This window comes from Pollicipes pollicipes, unplaced genomic scaffold, assembly GCF_011947565.3.
Source record: "Pollicipes pollicipes isolate AB1234 unplaced genomic scaffold, Ppol_2.1 Scaffold_3087;HRSCAF=3621_pilon_pilon_pilon, whole genome shotgun sequence".
Taxonomy (NCBI): Eukaryota; Metazoa; Arthropoda; class Thecostraca; order Pollicipedomorpha; family Pollicipedidae; genus Pollicipes; species Pollicipes pollicipes.
In genome coordinates, this window is record NW_023596225.1 from 17,190,360 (window position 1) to 17,209,749 (window position 19,390).

The 19,390-nt window shown below is 59.2% G+C and overlaps 1 protein-coding gene across 9 annotated transcripts in view; it reads right to left on the minus strand.

Moving 5' to 3' along the window:
• Positions 1-19,390, minus strand: part of kcc (solute carrier family 12 member kcc) — a 95,064-nt gene that overhangs the window by 53,565 nt on the left and 22,109 nt on the right. The gene's annotated exons all lie outside the window — the stretch shown is intronic.

Here is a 19,390-nt window from a genome sequence, read left to right on the forward strand (position 1 = left end):
TCTCGGCCTCGAGCCGGGCAGGCCGGAAGCAGGCCCATCACCCGGACGCGTTCAGCCGCGGCCGGCGCCGGCTCAGAGTGACCATCAGTGCCGCGCCGTCGCCCGCCGAACGCCGGCCGCGCCGCTCGCTGGTCAGACACCGACACCAAAAGACATCAGTACCGACATCGATATTGATGCCGACATCGGCGCCCACACCGACAGACACCGACGTACACCAGTATTGGCAATGACATCGGCACCGGCAACAACACTGACGCCGACAACGGCACCGACTTCGGCACCGACACCGACACAGACACAGCCATCGACACCGCAATCAACACCGGCACTGGCAACGGCAACGACAACGACACCGACACCGACACCGGCACCGGCCCGGCACCGGCATCGATACAGACACTGACACCAACACCAATGGAGACACCAAAACCGACACCAACATGGACACCGACCCGGACACGGACCCGCACACAGACACGGACACGGACATGAAACTGACACCGACACCGACACCGAAAGACACCGACACGAGCACAGACAGCGCCGCCACGACGGGGCGAACTCCGTGGGGCGGGCCACCGCCCGTCCCTGACGGCCGGCGGGGCGGCGTGCTTGCCTGCATAACACGCCCGCATCATCGGGGCTCACACCCGGCGGCGGCTGGCTGCGGCGCACGGACACACGCAGCGACGCGCAGTGACGGCGGAGCACGTGCAGCCCGGATTATTCTCACGTTATGGAGAGATGTATGGATGGCCCGTCACCGACCTACATTTCACGGGCTTAACACGGCTTCCACTGGGAAAGCCGGCAGCGATACAGACCCTGATAGACATGTGCCAAGAGAAACCGGTCACCATAACCGATTCCCGCACGATTTCTCTTGGATACAACGCCGTTGGAGAACCCCCCCCCCCCCCCCCCCCCCCCCCCCACCACCACCACCCGTCTCTGGTAGCCTCTGTGAAAAACTCCGCGCTCGGTACAGCGACCAAAACTGTTATGCCCTTTATCTATTCCGGCTCCTCTCATCCTCAAAACTGCCTGTCCTTTATCTACTCCGGCTCGTCTCATTCTCAAATTCCCCGCGGGTTTCAAGAATCTACGGAAATAACCTTATTAGGTGCGCAAATAGAGGCTAAAAAACGACGTGAGTGAAATGCAATGGGAGAGCTATATTTCTCTCGCGGGCGAACCTTTATGACTTCAAAGTGGGCCAGGATTGTGTGTTTGCGCCCACCCGACCCGTGACCAGGATCGACAATTGGGTAACCGCGGCCGTGAAACTATTCCCATTCTCCTGTCGTCCTGCTTCGGTGGGCAACAGCAAAGGCTGCTGGGATCGTCAGCGGACGTCTCCACAATGCGTACGAACGGATAAAACGGCCGCTGGAATGATGAGCGGACGTTTTCACAATGCGTACAAACGGATAAAACGGCCGCTGGAATGATGAGCGGACGTTTTCACAATGCGTACAAACGGATAAAACGGCCGCTGGAATGATGAGCGGACGTTTTCACAATGCGTACAAACAGATGGAATGCCCAACACGCAACTTGCACAACGCAACGAACCGGAGTGACAACTACGTTGTGTTGTACAGCATTTGACTCGCGTTTCCACTTAAATTTGTGCCATCCAGAAACGCATCACTCTTATCCTGAATGTGAAACACGTATCATTTATTAGCGAACCCTTAGTCACTGTCAGCCAAAATCCGGCCAACACATGGCAGAGCCAGGCGAAAACGCGGGCAGTGCGGTTCCCGGCAAGGCGCGACGGCTTTTGGATGAGACGGAATTGCGGTGCCGCGGCGTCGGTCAATATACGGCCGCACCAGGCGCTGGGGCACCTTCCGCCTGCTCTTGATGGCACGCATCCGAATGAACGCATAGCCGGCATCGTTGACGTGAGCTGGACTTCGACATGACGTGTCGTAGAAAGGCGCCGGACGCGGTAACATAACTGCGTTCTTCCATGCTCTTATTAATTGTTTTGTTCTCCCTGTTATATCTCGTTTTCATGAACAACTAAAAAATGTTTAAGGCGGTAAAAACTTCTTAAGGCTATTTCCCATCACAAACCTGTTTTTCCGGTAGTCCTGGGAACACCTGCCCCGGATTCGGGGGAGGGTCGGTCACGCTCCTGTGGTCAGTGCTGGCCTCTGGTGTAGCGCCCAGCGGCCAGCGCAGCAGGCCAGCGCAGCAGGCCAGCGCTCAGTCATTACCGCAGCGGCTGTCACATCGGCGGCCGCCACGGGCCAATCGCCGTTAAAATATTACGATACACAGGCTTTGGATCCGTTCAAATCCTAAAGCTCGTTCAAACAGACAGAAGCGAGTGCACCCTGCTCTGTCCACACAAATAACATCATCGCATTTCCTCGAGCATCTCATCTCTCAGCAGTTCTCAGCAGAGAACTGGAAAGCGTCCTCGCCTCAGCACCGCCAGCGAGGCAGGAAGCTACACTGAGTGTTATAACAAGTGTTACACGGGTGTCGCTTGTATCCTGGGCCTTTAGGAACCCAGCCTGAAGGTAATCCGACCATGAGCCCCCGAAGCAAAGCTCCTGCTGCTGCTGCCGACAATATGTCAGCTGCAGCCGATCCCAGATAAGATCCACATCGGTTCTCGCGACCATACATCACAGACGTCGAGACCCAACCGCCAGCCCCGCACGTAAATAACCGGTCTTCCTCACGCCACTGGCAGCACAAAACCGTCTTAAAGCGCTGCGATATGGCCGCCTCGTCAGCCCAACACCGAGGAAAATGTCTGGCTACGAGCATCATGCCGCACATTGGTGACAACGGAGGCAAATATCCGGTGCGTCTCACAGTACAAAACTCCCGCGCCGCAATCGTCACGAAGAAAACATCTAATAGACCACCAGCTTGCTGTGGCATAATCCCCGCGTGGAGGCTCACGACGAATAGATCTACCGAGCGGCACTGCCAGCGTCACCGGTCTCTCCTGAGGGCCGCCAGGAAGAGATTGAACAAGTCACCGGAGGCCATTGCAGGGCCGTCATCGAAACTGCACCACAGAGAGCTCCGCTCTTCACAGAGCTTCAGCCCATTCTCAACCGAAAACATACGAGAGGGCACAGTGGGGTCTGGCCAATGCATCGGACGGTGACTGGTTCATTATTTTAAGCCAAGAACATCAAACAAATTGCCATCCAATGGAGCAACGATCGTTAACTTGATTCTGGACATGATAATTTGAAGCGCATGTTGACTTAACAGCCCCAACTTCCAGCAGTTAGTTCTCCGCGTGTTTACTATGCAGACATACACTAAAAGATCATTAAATTAATGACGTACAATGTCGATTCGCATGAGATTTGATTACGTGTAGAGCGAACGTAAGTAAGCAAAAAATCTTCACAGCGGCTTTATCTCCATTAACCCCATGCTGTCCAACTGGTTGCTTTTTACAAACTCCTCTGTCATAGCAAACCGGCCACATGCTCCACAGTTTCTCAGTTCCTAAACAAAAGGCAGCGCCAGACAATGCTGTTTCCTGGAGCATGCCTTAGATAAGACTGGTCACATTCAGAACCCATTTGAAAGCTTGCCATCGTTCACCATCTATTCGGAACATTGCGTGCGTTTAACTGCGTCAAAATGTTTATTTTTCCTACTGGGTTTGACACCACTGATCAGCTCAATTTAACTTTTTTCCTTGCCATAAGATCGATGTAATCCAAACTTGCTGACGCGCCATTCGTTCCTAATTATAACTTTCAAAGACATAACTCCCTCGCACCAAGTTCTAAAGTCATCAAGTCCTGGAGTGTGTCTTCCACGATGAGGCACTCTATAAACTTGCGCTCAACAAAGCCCTGTTTTTGGACGGATGCTGGCAGACCAAGACGTGACACACGAGGAGCCGACAAGCCATCTGCACTACAGGCAATGAAACACAAAGCTATCCACGTAAAATAAGCCACAACTACAAGCACAAAAGCCGACGTCAGGCGCATGGCGGCACCGGACGCTGATCCACGGTGGCAGGCTGGCTCAACCGCGGCCAATTCGCGGCCGCATCCACCAACGCCACCTCTGTAGCAGCGAGCGCGGCCCACAGTCCTGCGGCCGCGTGTCGCGCGACCGAGCCGCGGCGGAGCACGGCGGGGAACCGAGCGGCAGGCGGCCCCCCGCCCACCGGACCTGGAGAGCGTGTGCCGCCCTGGCCGGCCCCCGCCCGGCGGAGGGCCACACCGGGGGTGGCCCCCGCCGGCGGTGAGGCCGGGCAGCACGGCTCCACGGCTGTGGTCCCACCTCCGAGACTGGGAGAGTTATGATCTGCACGTGGCTAATCAGAATCCTACGGAGAGAATTCGATGCCAAATGGCGCTTTTAACAGAGAAAGCGATCAATTTACGACCGAAATTGAGGAGCACAAGCCTAATCTTAACAAAACGGGAGGACGTGTCGACCAAGATCCCCCATCGGCACACTCCTCCGAGCCCAGCATGTACGTGACAGACTCAGATGGGCGCTCGACCGGCGGCGTTCGCGGACGGCGGCGACCCTGCGGCGGCTCGCTTCCGGACGGGCCCGGCGGGAGTGAGCCGAGAGGTCGACCGCCGCCGCCGCCGACACCCCGCTGCGGTGGCTCCCTTCCGGACGGGCCCGGCGGGAGCGAGCCGAGAGGTCAGGCACCGCTGTGGCGGCTTTCTTCCGGACAGGCCCAGCGAGAGCGAGACGAACGGTCGAGCACCGCCGCTGCCGACGCCCCGCCGCGGCGGCCCGGCCTCTCAGCGGCCCAGCCCTGAAAAATGCCCCATAAAACACCTCCTCAGACAGGCCGCCGAGCTTCCCGTCGCATTACTCAAGGATGCATTGGTGCGTCCCATGCATACGCGTCATTGAAGACGCCACGGACGTTCCACGGCCGCGATTTTTACGACAGCGAATGAGTGGAACGATCTCGGGAACTCTCTGCATGGTCACACAATCCTGTAGAAAAATTACCTCCCGTGATAGCTGTACTTATCTGTGCGCAAACGCTTTCTGATAAATACCAACAACTGGAGAGCGACTTGATGTCTAGACCTCGCAAAATTCAAGGAATGCATTTCTGCGCATTGAAGGAAGTTTCACCAAGTGCAGTGAACATAAAGTTCCCAAAACTCGTGAAGACGAGGAACGACCGGGTTCATGTCCGCACGACGGCGCGTGGGCAGCAAGGACAACGCCGATGTAACCAAACCGACGCTATGCCTAAATTGTCTACGCACCGCACGCGTGCTATCTGCGCATCGCGAACACAATGACCCCACAACACTGCGACAACACCCACCGGCACCGCCGTCATCATATGGCAGTCGGCGGCGTAACGAGGCGATGCGGAACAGTCTACCATCGCAGTGAGCTCGTGCTGGGTTGACAGCCAGCGAAGCGTCAACAGCCGCAGGCCTGCGCTACCGTAACAAAAGAAACATATCTCGTTCGGTCCCAAGATAGGCATCCCGTCCGATCTTTAGATATTTTACGGCAGGTTGTTTGGCAGGTTGCTGTCTGGGGTTCCCCTGCACGCTCCTCGGGTCCGTCTCCTGCCCGCGTCTGGATTTTAAGCCCACCTGCTTCTTGGATCGGTTCCCTGTCCGAAATCTGGATACGGCGCCAGCTTGCTCCTCGAATCCATCTCCCGCTCACTCCTTGAGTCCATCTCCTGCCCACCCCTTGAAACCATCTCCATCTCCTGCGCGCCCCCTGGCCCTGTCTCCCTCCCTCATCTCTCCGTCTCCGGTCCGCTCGTGGCACCGGCGGCCGCCGTCCGAGCCGCGGTCGCCTGTACGTCGCCGTCCGGACCGGGCCGCGGCCGAGAGCGCGGACGCCGGAGCGAGCGGGGCCGGTCGATACGGCCGCGCGGCGCGAGCCGGTGGCGGCGGAGTGCCGAGGTTGCCGCCGGCTCATCCGCCGCGTCAGCCAGTCACCGAACAGGCGGCCGCCGACCGTCGGCCTGGCCCAGCCCTGCCGACGCGGCAGCGTGCCACGGCCGGGTCGACAGGCTGGCACACATTCCCGGCAGAGATCTGACGTCGCCTATGTTCGCTCCTGAGTGAGATTGACATCTCGCGCTGGCGTAAGTAACGCACCGACGCCACACTACTTCGCTTCGTCGACGCGCCCTAAGCCTTCAATTTCATGCTACCATTAGCACAACCGTAGCGTACTGGTGAAAAAGCAGACACTTGCGGAAGACGAAGGGCCGAAAAGATTCGTGCCTAACTATTAACTACAGCTTATCTATCAATCAGATTAATTGAACACCAGCTGGTGTAAAACTGAGTCTGGCGCCAGGTTCAATATTTCATTTCGTCGGAATTTCGGGGCGAATCCACTGAAGTATTGCTACGGAAAACGCACGCAGCAGCATTCATGTATTTAAGGCGCTGGTGCTCGTGCCTCAAACGTTACGAAACACCCATTGCACGCTAGCTTCTGACGAGGCATTGCTGAGCGGCGCGATGCTGATGGACTTCAAGCTCGATGCATCAATAAACAATGGCCTAAACGATTGATAGCACCCAAAGGAACTGGAGTGGAGCGCAGAGTAAAAACAGGCCAATTTCGAAAGCATCCGTGCGGCTCCGCGTGACCTGATTACATTTAATAAAGAAATGTGGGAGTCAGAAGAAAAAAAATCGTCTTTCCATTCCGGACTACAAATACCTGAACAAGTTTGAACTTAAGCTTCACCGTCTAATGCCGAATATGTCACATATCTGTCAGCAGACCCATGCCCTAAAACTGACCAAATATCACAAAAAACATACTGCTCACACCGTCTCCGTGGGAACCGACCTCTGCCTTCAGAAACGCCAATAGTCCTCACACCCCTGTGCCTTCATCCCGATTTCTCCATACACCTGCCTCCCGACGAGACGGAGCGCACGCCTGGCGCGTCACGAGCCGGCCTGGTGTGTGATTGGTCCAATCGTCGGCGTGTGCCGCCCCGACGACGTCATCTGAATCTGAGCCGCCGCCATGATCGCCGCCGTTCCGCCGAGCGTCCTCGAACAGGGGCCGCTCCAGCGCCGCGGCCGGCTGCTCGCCACGCGGACGGCGGCGCGCTGACGCCCTCCGGCCGGACGACGGAGCCGGGCGGCGGGCGCGGCAGGCCGGCCGAGGCCGCGGCAGGGGGCGGCTCTGCGTCGGGGCGCCCGCACCGGCGGTGAAGCCAGGCGAACGTGCGGCCCGAGCAGCCGACACGTGCTGGATGTCGGGACGGCACAGTGCCTCTGTTGTGGAGCGATATAAGTTGGTGGTGTCGACGGAAGGTGGGGGTCGGCACAAGTCACTGCGAGCAGGCCAGGATAGCACACTGTCAGGCGTCTGGCATAGTCCCCAATACCTGACAGGTAACATGTGCGACTCAAGATGTTTCTTTAATTATTACGGTTATTGGCCGATCTATCGGTGTACCATTGTCTGGATCTCCAAGTTTCCTCCTTCCAACGGAGCAAAACGTCACGTAATTTCACAACAAAGCCGTTATACCACAACTCAAGCTTTTACGTTACTGATGACGGTCAGCAGCTGACAAGACTAAGTGGTCGTTTGAGACGAACGCAACGAAGGACCACTCCAAAGGCACCTTTATTCATACCCCAACATGACCTAATCCTACCCATCAGAACCGCAATTCACCCACGAAACAACCGCCCGCCGAGCCGGAGTAAAATGGCGGCCGTGCCGGCGGGCAACCCCGGAGTGCGTCGCGTGGCCGCGGCGCACCACACGCCACCCGGTCCGTGGTACCGCCACTTCCCGTTCCAGAATTACGTGCCCGCCTGTCCAGGATTAAATTAAGCCCGACGTGGAAAGGGAGGCGCGTGGAAAAAGTCGCGCCGTTGCGTGCGGGCAGCGGCGGCCGGCGGCTGCTCCGGCCGCGCCGGGTCGAACGTGCCGTCCCCTGGCGGCACAACAGCGGCGGCGGCGCGGCCAATCGGCGGCCGACTCCGGCGGCCCCAGCCAATCAGCGCCACCGGCCGTCACACGCCATGACCAGTGACGTGTCTCGGCAGTCGACTATGTCGTTTGACGAACACAGGAGCCTGTCCCCAAAACGTCCGACTCATCCAACTCTTATCCTCTTCTTCTCGCTTTAGCATGCAGCCTCACGACGCCACGCTTATTAGGGGCAAGCTGCATGCGTCCGCCAGGAGTGGGCCGAGAGGCCCCTAGACGGGGACCCCGACCGGCCGCCCAGCGCACACTCCGGGTCCCCGCGCGGGCTGGGGTCCGGCGGTTGCCCCCCCCCCCCCCCCCCCAGGCGCGTGTAGTCCTGCGCCACCGTCAACCATTCGCCTTCATCCCACAGCCCTGAAATGAAATTTCTGGTAGAAAGGGACTCTAATCCCGACAAGCAAAACGTCCAACCCAGAGCCGTATAACGGAGGCGGCCCGTTCCGCGATTTTGGCGCCCCACCAGCTCAACATTAACGTGACATCACTGGCCCCTTCCCTCAGCAGGCGCTGCGCGCGGCCCCGCGTGTTGCGAAATATTCCGGACAAAACACCTGTTCGCCTGTTGGTTTCAGTCATCTTGCTCATTGCATATAAACTTTGGTTTTCCACTGAATGGTTATTGTTTGTTGTATTCATACCGACGATGTCAACAGATGTTATTGCATCAAATTCACCTCAGTGTGGATTCCGAAAACTTGACATTGAATGCGACTGCATCGCGGGCACTATGTGGGATGTGTCAGAGGTGGTGCTAATACAGCGAGTCTGGCTCAGTCTACCTCACATAGCCACGCTCATCGTTCCCGCCCCAATCGTCGCCAGTTTCTGAGCCATTCATTCGTACGTGCTATTGGCCCTCGAGCCAGGCCGGCTTGGAGGTCAGACAGTACACCCGGACGTCCCGGCTGAGCTGGGCCGGACGGCCTGTGGCGCGTTGGTTGCTAACCGCGAGGGTCGGCGCGCTATTTCCAACGCAAGCCTTAGGTGCGAAGTCGGGAGACGGCGCCCGCTGCGACCTCAGCAGCCTCCATACAAAGCCGAGCCACGCGTTCCCAGGTGCCCCGGTCGCCTCAGCACGCTCAACACGCAGTTCAGTCCGTGCGTCACCAGGTGGTCAATGGTGCCCCGGCAGGCTCCATGCAGTCTGGGCCACGCGTCCCGCTGTGGCGACAGAACTCGCTCCATACAGACATCAAGCTCCGCGCTGAAAGGCGGCCGGCGTGACCTCCGCAGAATCCATACACAGGTCACCTCATGCGTTCCAAGGTGGTTTAGGTCACACATACAAGGCCGGTGCACGTCTCTCAAAAAGGCCGTTGCCACCTCAGCGGGTTCCACAGATGTGGAGCGGTCTCTGCATCCTAAAGCGGCTGGAGGCTCTCCCCTCTGCTTTAAGTCCAAAGCAGTGAGTACAAAAGTCGCTGCGTCTCAGTTCTCCTCAGTCTCAGCTGTGCTGAGCTCCAAACACGATGTGCTGCTTAAACAGCCTCATGCTGACGCCGGGGCACCCCAGTGGACCCGGCTGGGGTGGCCGGAGAGCCAGGCACCCCAGTGGACCCGGCTGGAGTGGCCGGTCCTCAAGCCAGGCACCGCAGCGGACCCGGCTGGGGTGGCCAGTCCTCAAGCCAGGCACCCCAGCGGACCCGGCTGGAGTGGCCGGTCCTCAAGCCAGGCACCCCAGGGGCGACACCGGCTCCGTGCCCAATACGGCTACAAACAACATGCAACACAACCCGCACCTCCCTGCCAGCCATCCACGCCTCCCACTCTTGTAACAAGCGGAATGCGCGGGGACTGTCATTCCCAGCACATCGCAACATCACAGAACACATCAAGAGAGCGCAGAGTTAGCTGCAGCAGTTGACCAAACATCAGAGCGACCACACCACCAGTGACAGGGGCGACACCGGCTCCGTGCCCAATACGGCCACAAACAACATGCAACACAGCCCACACTTCCCTGCCAGTCATCCAAACCTCCCACTCTTGCAACAAGCGGAGTACGCGGGGACTGTCATTCCCAGCACATCGCAACATCACAGAAAACATCAAGAGAGCGCAGACTTAGCTGCAGCAGTTGACCAAACATCAGATCGACCACACCACCAGCACTGTGGGTGGCGTGATGATAGTAGCGCCACACCGTAAATCCCGCTGGCGGCGTCGCGCGATCTCCAGTTGCACGATGCTGGTCAGTCAGCACCCGCCAAACCCAGCGTCATAGGAGCGGGCGCACTAGCAGAAGACGGCAGCGACCGCGACGAACCCACATGTCCCATTTCGGCGGAGTCACCCCATCCTTAAAAAACAACGATGCGGTGTTCGGTCGAGGGAGCAGGCAGCTGAGCCCGTCGGCTCACCCGAGACCGCTCCATCGAGTTCACTGGCACCAGACAATTCCCGTTGCCGCCGGCGCACCAGCCGTGGCCGTCAGTGCTCAAAGCCCCGCCACTGAGGCGCCAAATACCGCCGGCAGCGTAGCAGTCCCACAGCTAGCAAATGAGTCCACCCCGGTGAGCCAGGCCGAGCCAGCAGGGCGCCGATCGTCCAAACTAGAGGGAAGCCGCGCCCCGCCGCCAGGAATCACAAGCGTCAGTCAGGCCACAGATGCCGAGGCACATCACACCTGCTGGCCATTAGAAACACTGACAGGAACACTGCACCCTCGGTTACCGCCTTAAGCGAGCTTTGGACCCCGCAAGTGCTGCGCCGAATTCGTCATTTCCGTCGCGATGTGAGGCCGGAGCCGGCGGTGTGGCGGCAGCGGAGCCGGAAGGGCCCAGTGACCTCACCTCCCGGTAATTAACCGCTCGGCATGTCACCGATGGGCAATCCTGCGATGACACCCCCTGTCCGGCTGGGGAAGTCGACGCTCTACAACCTTTGCCGAGCGCTGGAGTGGGTGGGGGTGGGGTGGGGGGGGGGGGGGGGGATCTCCGGACGTTTCGACTGCGGTGCCAGCGCTCGCGAAGACGCCCCGAAGACGTCTTCGAGACCCAGACGCTTCGTCTGGGTCTCAGCGGGCCACCGGACAGCTACCCGCGAGGAGGGTCGGGCGACGGCTACTCGCGCCGCAAAGCCGAGTGGGGCCCGGCCGTGTGCTGACGTAACGCCGGCTCCAATGCCACCCAGCTGTCGACAGAAATGGGCAATCGTGCCCCGTCGCCGGACGAATGCGTCGTCCAGCCGGCAGAAAATGTCCCCACTCTGTCGGCGTAAGCAATCGTGCGATACGCCAAGTTGCCGAAAGCTTTTCAGGGTAATTCCTGGACTTAACGAAATGGCATATTGGCATGGGCTTGGCAAGGGTTTCCGCGGAGGCAATCTGGGTCTGACCGCTTCCTGCGTTGGACGCCTTGGTGACTGCTAAAGCTGACCATTGCGACAAGGATCTTACGAAGGCCGTGAGCCAGTTGCATACCAGCTCACTTCACTTTCGGCTGACACCAGTGATAAACTAGCTTTTACAGGTTGTTTCAAGTGATACGTTTCTTCACAAAGCTGTGATTTCTGTAAAATAACATTTATTAAAATATTTCTAAGCACATGAAGTCTTTGAACATTTTGACACCTTTATTTCTATAGTGTTTATCTGCCTAACAAAACGTCTCCACCACAGACCCCCAGACACGAACGCACTTCTCCAAATCGCAGAATGACCCACACCTGCTACGACTGCTCTTGCCTTGCAAATAGCACATTAGCCGCTGAGCGCGGGGACGGAGGCCGCCATCTCTAGTTGCGACACAACAATGACTGCGTGAGACACCAATCTAAACGTCCCGCAACTTTTAAGAGTACGTGCCAGATAGCGCGTGCTTGGCCTATTCTTAGACTCCTCACGCGCACTTTTAAAATTGACGACGTTTAACGTGAACCTGTGTAAATGCCGCCTGCTGGAAGAAGATGCACTAACTTAGTGCGTATATGGTGGCAACGTAAAACAGTACCAAACAGTTCGGTCACTCGCTGACTCGAAAGGAGCCACATAAACTCGCTGAGAAGATGACTGAACAGCAACTATTCTAAGGCCGCACGGTCCCCAGCACGCGCAAGTCATGTAGTAAACCAGTTCCTACGCGCACCGTGCCGTTCACGCGCATTGGGAGGGATGAACTATGTGGAGCGGCACAATATGCACGCATCCTCCGCATCCAAGTGATCAGCATGACTGACGCCGAGTACAGACTAGCTGAGCTCATGCGCACTGGTATAGCGACACACGGCAATGCGCACCGGTACGACCCGAGCCCTGATACCACTGAGGCATCCGGGCTAAACCTGAGCCGGCGGGCCAGGCGCTGAAGCACGAGATCTTCCCACGCACTGAAACCCTCTCACCTGCAGCAGGCCACCAGACGAGCTTCGCACAAACCTCGATCTCAGGAGCTGCAGCAGCACGCAGCACAATCACCAGCCACTCTAGCGAATGTGTGCAGCGCAAATAGCGCTATTTGCCCCGTAGCTCACCAGCCAAGTCGCGTCCAAGTCCCCATAGAGCCGAGGCGGCCATAGCCGGCAGGCCACACGTTTGGGTAAGCTTCGCAGCCGCCATCTCGGCCCACCAAGCTGTCACCCTCAATACCAGCCGGGGAGGATTGAGCAGACATGTGGGGCCATCGAGCCAATACCGGGCCCGACGGCGACTGTGCCAGTGTCTCGCCCACTTCAGTCCGGGCACATCAGCGTCACACAAATTGTCTGGCGCGAGACCATCAGCCAAACCCAGCTGACTGGCCACGGCCTCCTACTCGATCGGTGTCCATCAGTCGAGCCCTTTCTCGCTGTGGCTGGCTACGAATACTGATGTAATGCAGAGCTGGTCCGCGCCAGTTATGCGATACAAGGCTCCTATTTTGCTTGATATATACAAGCTTCCCAACCGTCCAGCATTATTCTGCAAAGTCCAATTGACTGCGAACACCGGGAGAATAAGCATGCGTTAAAGGTGCCAACAGGCGCAAGTGTGGTTCTTTTTCAGCTATTTCCAGCGCTGGTCAACAACCAACGATAATCGCGGGAAGTTTGCAAAGGGCAGCTGGATGGGCTCACAATGGATGGAAGTCACACGAAGAATACCATGACTAACAAGCTCCTCGGGCAATACGTCGCGGTCATTATTTCCAGCATCCTTGCCATTACGTAAGAGCTTGACAACGGCACAGAGGCGGGCAGCCCACGAACCGGAACCACCGCATGCAATTGTGTGACCCGGCGCCAATCAATGCATCGCTGAATGCGCACCGGATCATCACCGCCCGGCCGACGGCTTCCGACAACAACAGCCCGACAAAGGCCGGCCGAGCGCCGCCGCCGGGCGCGCGCGCGCCAGGCCAGCTTGGCGGCGCGGCCCCGGCGCGCGGGGGCGGGGGCGGGGCGGCCGGGCCAGCACGGGGTGACATCTGCTCGGAGGGGTCGGCGTGGCCGCCGGGCCATCCGTGCACGCGTCCGGCAGCGCTGCCAACAGCCGACCGCCCGCTCATTGATCGCCCCGCCAGCTCCCACGTACAGGTTGTGCCATTCGACTGAAAAAACGGCACCGGCGCCGGCCGGTCGCGCCCGCGGGCCGCCGCCGACCGCCAGCCGGCAGGACTGAGACGAGCTGCCGAGAGCGGCGCATGTTGGTTCCAGAGCCCATGGCACACCGGCGCTCGGGTGGGAATCCACACCCGGAGAACGTCATCCACCGCTGATCGAATGGCGGTGGAGACCCGGCCGGTGGTACACCGATGCTGACGGCCAAATCCGTGATCTGGATGGTAGCTGGGCCGGAGTGCCGGGAGACTGCTGCAGAGACGGCGGCAGACTGCTGCACCGGGTGACTGCTGCACCGGGAGACTGCTGCAGAGACGGCGGCAGACTGCTGCACCGGGTGACTGCTGCACCGGGAGACTGCTGCAGAGACGGCGGCAGACTGCTGCAGAGACGGCGGCAGACTGCTGCACCGGGTGACTGCTGCACCGGGAGACTGCTGCAGAGACGGCGGCAGACTGCTGCACCGGGTGACTGCTGCACCGGGAGACTGCTGCAGAGACGGCGACAGACCACTGCACCGGGAGACTGCTGCAGAGACGGCGGCAGACCGCTGCACCTGGAGACTGCTGCAGAGACCGCGCAGACTGCCGCACCGGGTGACTGCTGCAGACTGCACGGCGAGCACCTGGGGCGGCGTCATCGGGTGGCGGCCCCGTGCCAGCCGCGCCGGTCCCACTGAGGCGGCTTCACCAGCAGGTCTGCACAGCAGGCCCCCGCCTCGACCCAGTCCGCTCTCGTCACCATACGACTCTGAAGAGCACTCAACTCGGGCCGCCTCTGTCGGCTTATAAGGATCGGATCAGGCCGGCTCCGCTCGGCTCCGCCCGGCTCCGCCCGGCGGGGGTGGGGACGGGGACGGGGACGGGGACGGGGACGGGGACGGGGACGGGGACGGGGACGGGGACGGGGACGAGGACGAGGACGAGGACGGGGACAAGGACGGCGACGGGGACGAGGACGGCGACGGCGACGGCGACGGCGACGGTGACGGGGGACGAGGGACGGGGAATGAGGGACTTGCACGGGCTCGGGGAACGGGTGCGGACACGCAGGACACCATGGGCACGGGGCACGTGCACGGGCACCACCGGGGACGGGCACCGGCACCGGGACGGGGACGGGCACAAGGACCGAAATGAAATGGACTCGGCCGCGCTGACCGGTTTGAACAGGCTGAGCCCGGCCGCACTCAGCCATGTGCGGCAGCACGCGACCCGTGCCGGGTCCAGCGCGGCGGCCCGGCGCGGCGGCGCGGCACGAGCGCCGGTCCGGCCCGGCTCCGGTGGCCGGCCGGCACCCAATACCGCACCCTGCCGTCCCGACCGCCACGCCGCCTGGTCACCGGGCACTTGACACCGCACCACAGGCGGCCACCGGCACGCCACGTCCGTATAAAACTCCGCTGGCCTCCTCCCGTCGGCCGACACTGCGCGACGTCTGTGCCGGGACAAGTGCCGCGACCTGCGGCTGCAGGCGGCGCGGGGACGGCGCTGCTGCCGGGGCACGACCCCAGCTGGCGGTCGGAGCACGGCTGAGCTCGGCACCCTCCCAGCCGCGGCCGGCGGCGTACCGCGCCGGCCCGCCCGCCGGCACCGGCCGCGCCTGTTGAGCGAGCCCCGCGCCGTCTCCGGCGGACGCCCGTCGGAGACGATGACGACGATTCCGCCGCTGACTGGGAGGATCTTATTACGGCGGCCGAGTGCTGACGGCGGCCGGCATCGACCTGGCGGCGCGGGCGGCCGGACCGACCCCGGCGGGCCGCCACCGCCGCCGGCGTCCTCCGCACCCATCGACCATCACCGGGGCCCGCTGACCGGGTTCTGGTGCGTGCTCTAGACGCCCTCGAGATCTAGCACCATCAGAATTCCGTCATCAAAGCCCCGGCTCACGGCAGCGGCGCGAACGTCCGTCACAGGCCGCCTCCAGGTCGAGGTGGTGCAAAGTACGCCGCCCGACGATGTGGCAAGGGCATTGCGGTACGTATCGGATAAATACTCGGAGCAACGCTGGCTGTCATCGACCTCGATGAAAAAGCAATGATTTCATCACTGGCCAGGAAACACATTGATCTTTGACATATTGCGTCAGTGCTTGCCAGAAGTTTTTTTTTTTTGCTTTAGACTAGGATAATGAACTGTCCTTTCAAAAGATCAGGATAATGAACTGTCCTTTCAAAAATTGTCTACATTCTTTCATGAGGATGATGATTGCGTGTGCACCACATGCGTAAATACATTTTTTTGCAAAGGTCGCATCATGAAAAACTGGAACGGGTCCGTCATCTGGCTGGCCGCGTGTGAAAGGCACGCAACATGCTCCAACAATCATAAAAACCGACGTATTTCGCACTTCCTTCGCACTTCACGAAGATTGCGAGAATGCACCACACCAGCGAGGAATACACGGGAGACCCCTATCCCAGAAACGATGCTCTGCAGCAGGCAGCCCACGCCGGCGCCTCAGCATTACGGGAACGGGTGGTCCCTGCAGTGACGTCACCGCGACCCGACCGCGTAGCAGAAAATGTAAACAGCTAGGAAAGGCACTGAACGTCTACTGCTCGCGAGCGACGGATGATATGGGAGAGGGTCGGACGCTGACGCCGGACTGGGTATTCATTTAGAGGTCTGGCGCTCAGGCGCCTAGTTTCACATCGAGTCTCCAATGTGTTGGCTACGTCGGCGTGGATTTAACAAGCTGCATGGTGTGCACGAAGGATTTTTACTGCGCTGTCCATTGTGATGCAGCTCTTAAAATGCACCTCAGCGCCTTGAAAGTTCGGTTTATTTCAATTTATTGCGGTTGCATCCTCGAATACTTCCACGCTTTTAATGAACCGCAGCAAGATCAATAAAAACGTAACTGGGAGAAGACAAACAAACTATTTTCACAATTCAACTAGCTTAGAACTCACGGGCCAGCACAATAAAGTACAATCAAATCAGCTGATCACCTCCGGGCAGACGATGCACGTGCCTTGAAGCGTGACGCGTGTTTATGAAGTGACCGAAATGGTGAAGTTTTCGTAGATCTTGCGTTCACAAAACTCCTAGGCGTGCTACTTTCTCTGCAAATAGATCACACTTCTACCTGGCATTACACGGGGGCACAAACGGGCACGTTTTTGTACTCCGTTAAGTTGTGTGGTGCCGCAGATTCCGTTAATGGATACACCGAAGCGAACTGCGGCCAACACGCGTCCTTCCACCACTTGTCGTATCACACAGCGCGGAACCAGCTGGCTGGTGTGAATGGAGAGCGAACAACGTCTCAGAACACTTCGCTCTCAGTTGGTCCATCCGTGGTGGAAAGATAAAATTTCTGTCCACTGTGAGATCCGGAATTTCGACAGACCGGGTTTCAGTCACCGTTGTCGTTTCCAATTTAAATGGCGACTTTAAGTACGTCACGAAGCAAATATTTTGTATTAGAACCAAATACTAGAAGCTGAGCATTCGCCACATTATTTTCTTACTCTGGCTGTACCCGTTATTAAGCTCAGCGAGCGCGGATCACAAACGAATAAACATCTATGCAGGCTCGCTGTGTCACGCTGTTAGAAAAGCTTATGTTGTACGCCACCAAACAAAGATTTCAGATTTCAAACGTGTCTTGTTGGATTTCTCCGCTTCATGTCAACACAACAACGTACTCCTAAAAAAAGTCTGGTTGTGTGCTAGGCCACAATGATGTCATTTCGTGTTTTTCTGTACAACAAATTGAGGCAACTGTTTGGGAAACTGGCTGATGTCCTTTGTTGACGCCTCTCTCTGCACTTTTTTGTGTCGAACGAATGACGACTAAAGTCTATTGACGGGCAATGTCCAGTGCTCCGACACAGATACCTTTTTTGTCGAGATGATGCCTAACGTACGTGCATTGGCACGTACTATTTCTTGTTATCACTGCATGAGAAACGGGAGCCGGTTCGTGCGTCTTGAAATCGAAATAATGAATGTGCATTGTAATGGACGATATACATATTTTGATAGAGCCGGGCCCCATCTTGATTTATCAGCGACCCAAAAGGGCACTTCAACTCCACAGCTAATGCTTACTGCTGATTGAATCGCTTCTAAAAAAAAGCAATAAAACAAATGAGAAGACCCACCACGTCCACGTCTGAATCTCACATGAACACGGACGCAGCTCTAGCCAAAGTCCCACGTTCAGCTCCGCTCTCGCGCCGGAATCCGACCTATGGCAGTAATAAAACAATCCCCTAACCGATGAGGTCCGCTTTTTAATATCGTCTGACAACGCAAACTGCCAACGACTCCTGATAGCATGGGAAATGACGCAGGCATAACAAATTGCCCGACCCAGGCAGGATCAAGGAAACCGATATGGACATGATGGGGCAATCCCGGATGACCCAGCGTCCTGCTCGGATAAAAGCCGCTGTCTGTCCCCACTGTGCCACGCCTGGGTCGAACCACTCTGTATAGGGTTCGAGTCCGTAACAGCTGTAGTGAGACCGGGCCAGCTTCCGTCGTACTCGGTATGCGTCGTTACCTGTCGTAACAGCCTGTGTCATCCCTAGCTGTACAGGGTCTGGGTTAGCCCAGAACGCAGCCAAGGAATGACTCAGGCTCGGGTTATCCCCTGCTGCACCGGGTCAGGGCCACACCGTGGTGTTCTAGGCAGCGTTCATCTCCAGCCAACGCCAGGCCTGAATCACCTCCTGCGTTGTCTGCTCCGGGTGATCCCCAGCTGCAGCAGGTCTAGGGTCATCATCCCTGTCGCACCACGCCTGCACATGCCGCTCCGGGCCGGGGCCGGCCGCCACCGGGCCGGGCCCGGCCGGGCCGCCTGCCCTCCTGATTGCCGGCGGCGGCGCGGCTCGACCTTCCCTCATCACCATTCCCCGGCCGTGCCGCTCGGCCGGCGGCGCGGCGGGCGCGCGCGATATTTCTGGACCGGCCCGCCGCATCGGGAGCGGAGTCCCCGCCGCGCCGCCGGCCGCGCCAACCACACGCCATCGGCCGCCGGGGAGGCGCTGAGCGGCCGATGGCGCTCGGCGGCCCGGATGGAGCAGACCGGACCCGCTGGTGCTCGGCGCTGGAGCGTGAGCAGGCCGCGCCGGCCTGCCGCTAGGTCGCAAGGGGAACAGGCGTCCCCGCACCTTACCGAGTTGTGTAAACAGGAGCCGGTGATGGCGCTGGCGCAAGGCCAAGGACAAACACTTCCAGACTATCGACGGAAAATTCCATTCAACGAAAACGTCATCTGTTTCATAAGGCGTTACATGCGCTCCAGAAAAACATCCATTGGAATAAGTAGAAGAAACGGATCATCCAACTATCACACATTCAGCACAACGTCAACCAATCCGTCCACACAACACTCAAGCCGTCGCATCGTCCGCCATCCGGCCCGACCGAGCGGGCGCCGTGCGGACGGCGCCGTACCGGACGCGCCCGGGCGGCCGCTGGAGGTGGCCGGCGCGATGCTGACAGCGGTCCGGAAGCGCGAGCCGCCGCGGCCGGCCGGCAGCGGGCCCGTCGCGGCCCGAAGAAACCGGACCGCCCCGATCGATAACGGCAACAAAAGCCGCAGATACGGCGCCGGATCTGCGGCCGGCGCGCGGCCGCGTCAGCAAGAGGCGGCTCCGCCGGCGGCGCAGCACCGCCCGGCCCGTCCCGGCGGCCGACCCCGCTCGTCCGTCTTCGGCATTCACGCCCTCTCGGCGGCGCCGACGGGCGGGCGGGCTCGTCCGCAAGCTCGGCACGCCAGCGGCGGCGGCCTGGACACACCTGCCGCCGCCACAGAGCCACGTTGAGAGACACGCTCCGCGCCCACGCCGGTCGATGACGACTGAACTGCGCGACGGTCTGGGCGAGTGTGGTGACGGCGGGTGCGGTTC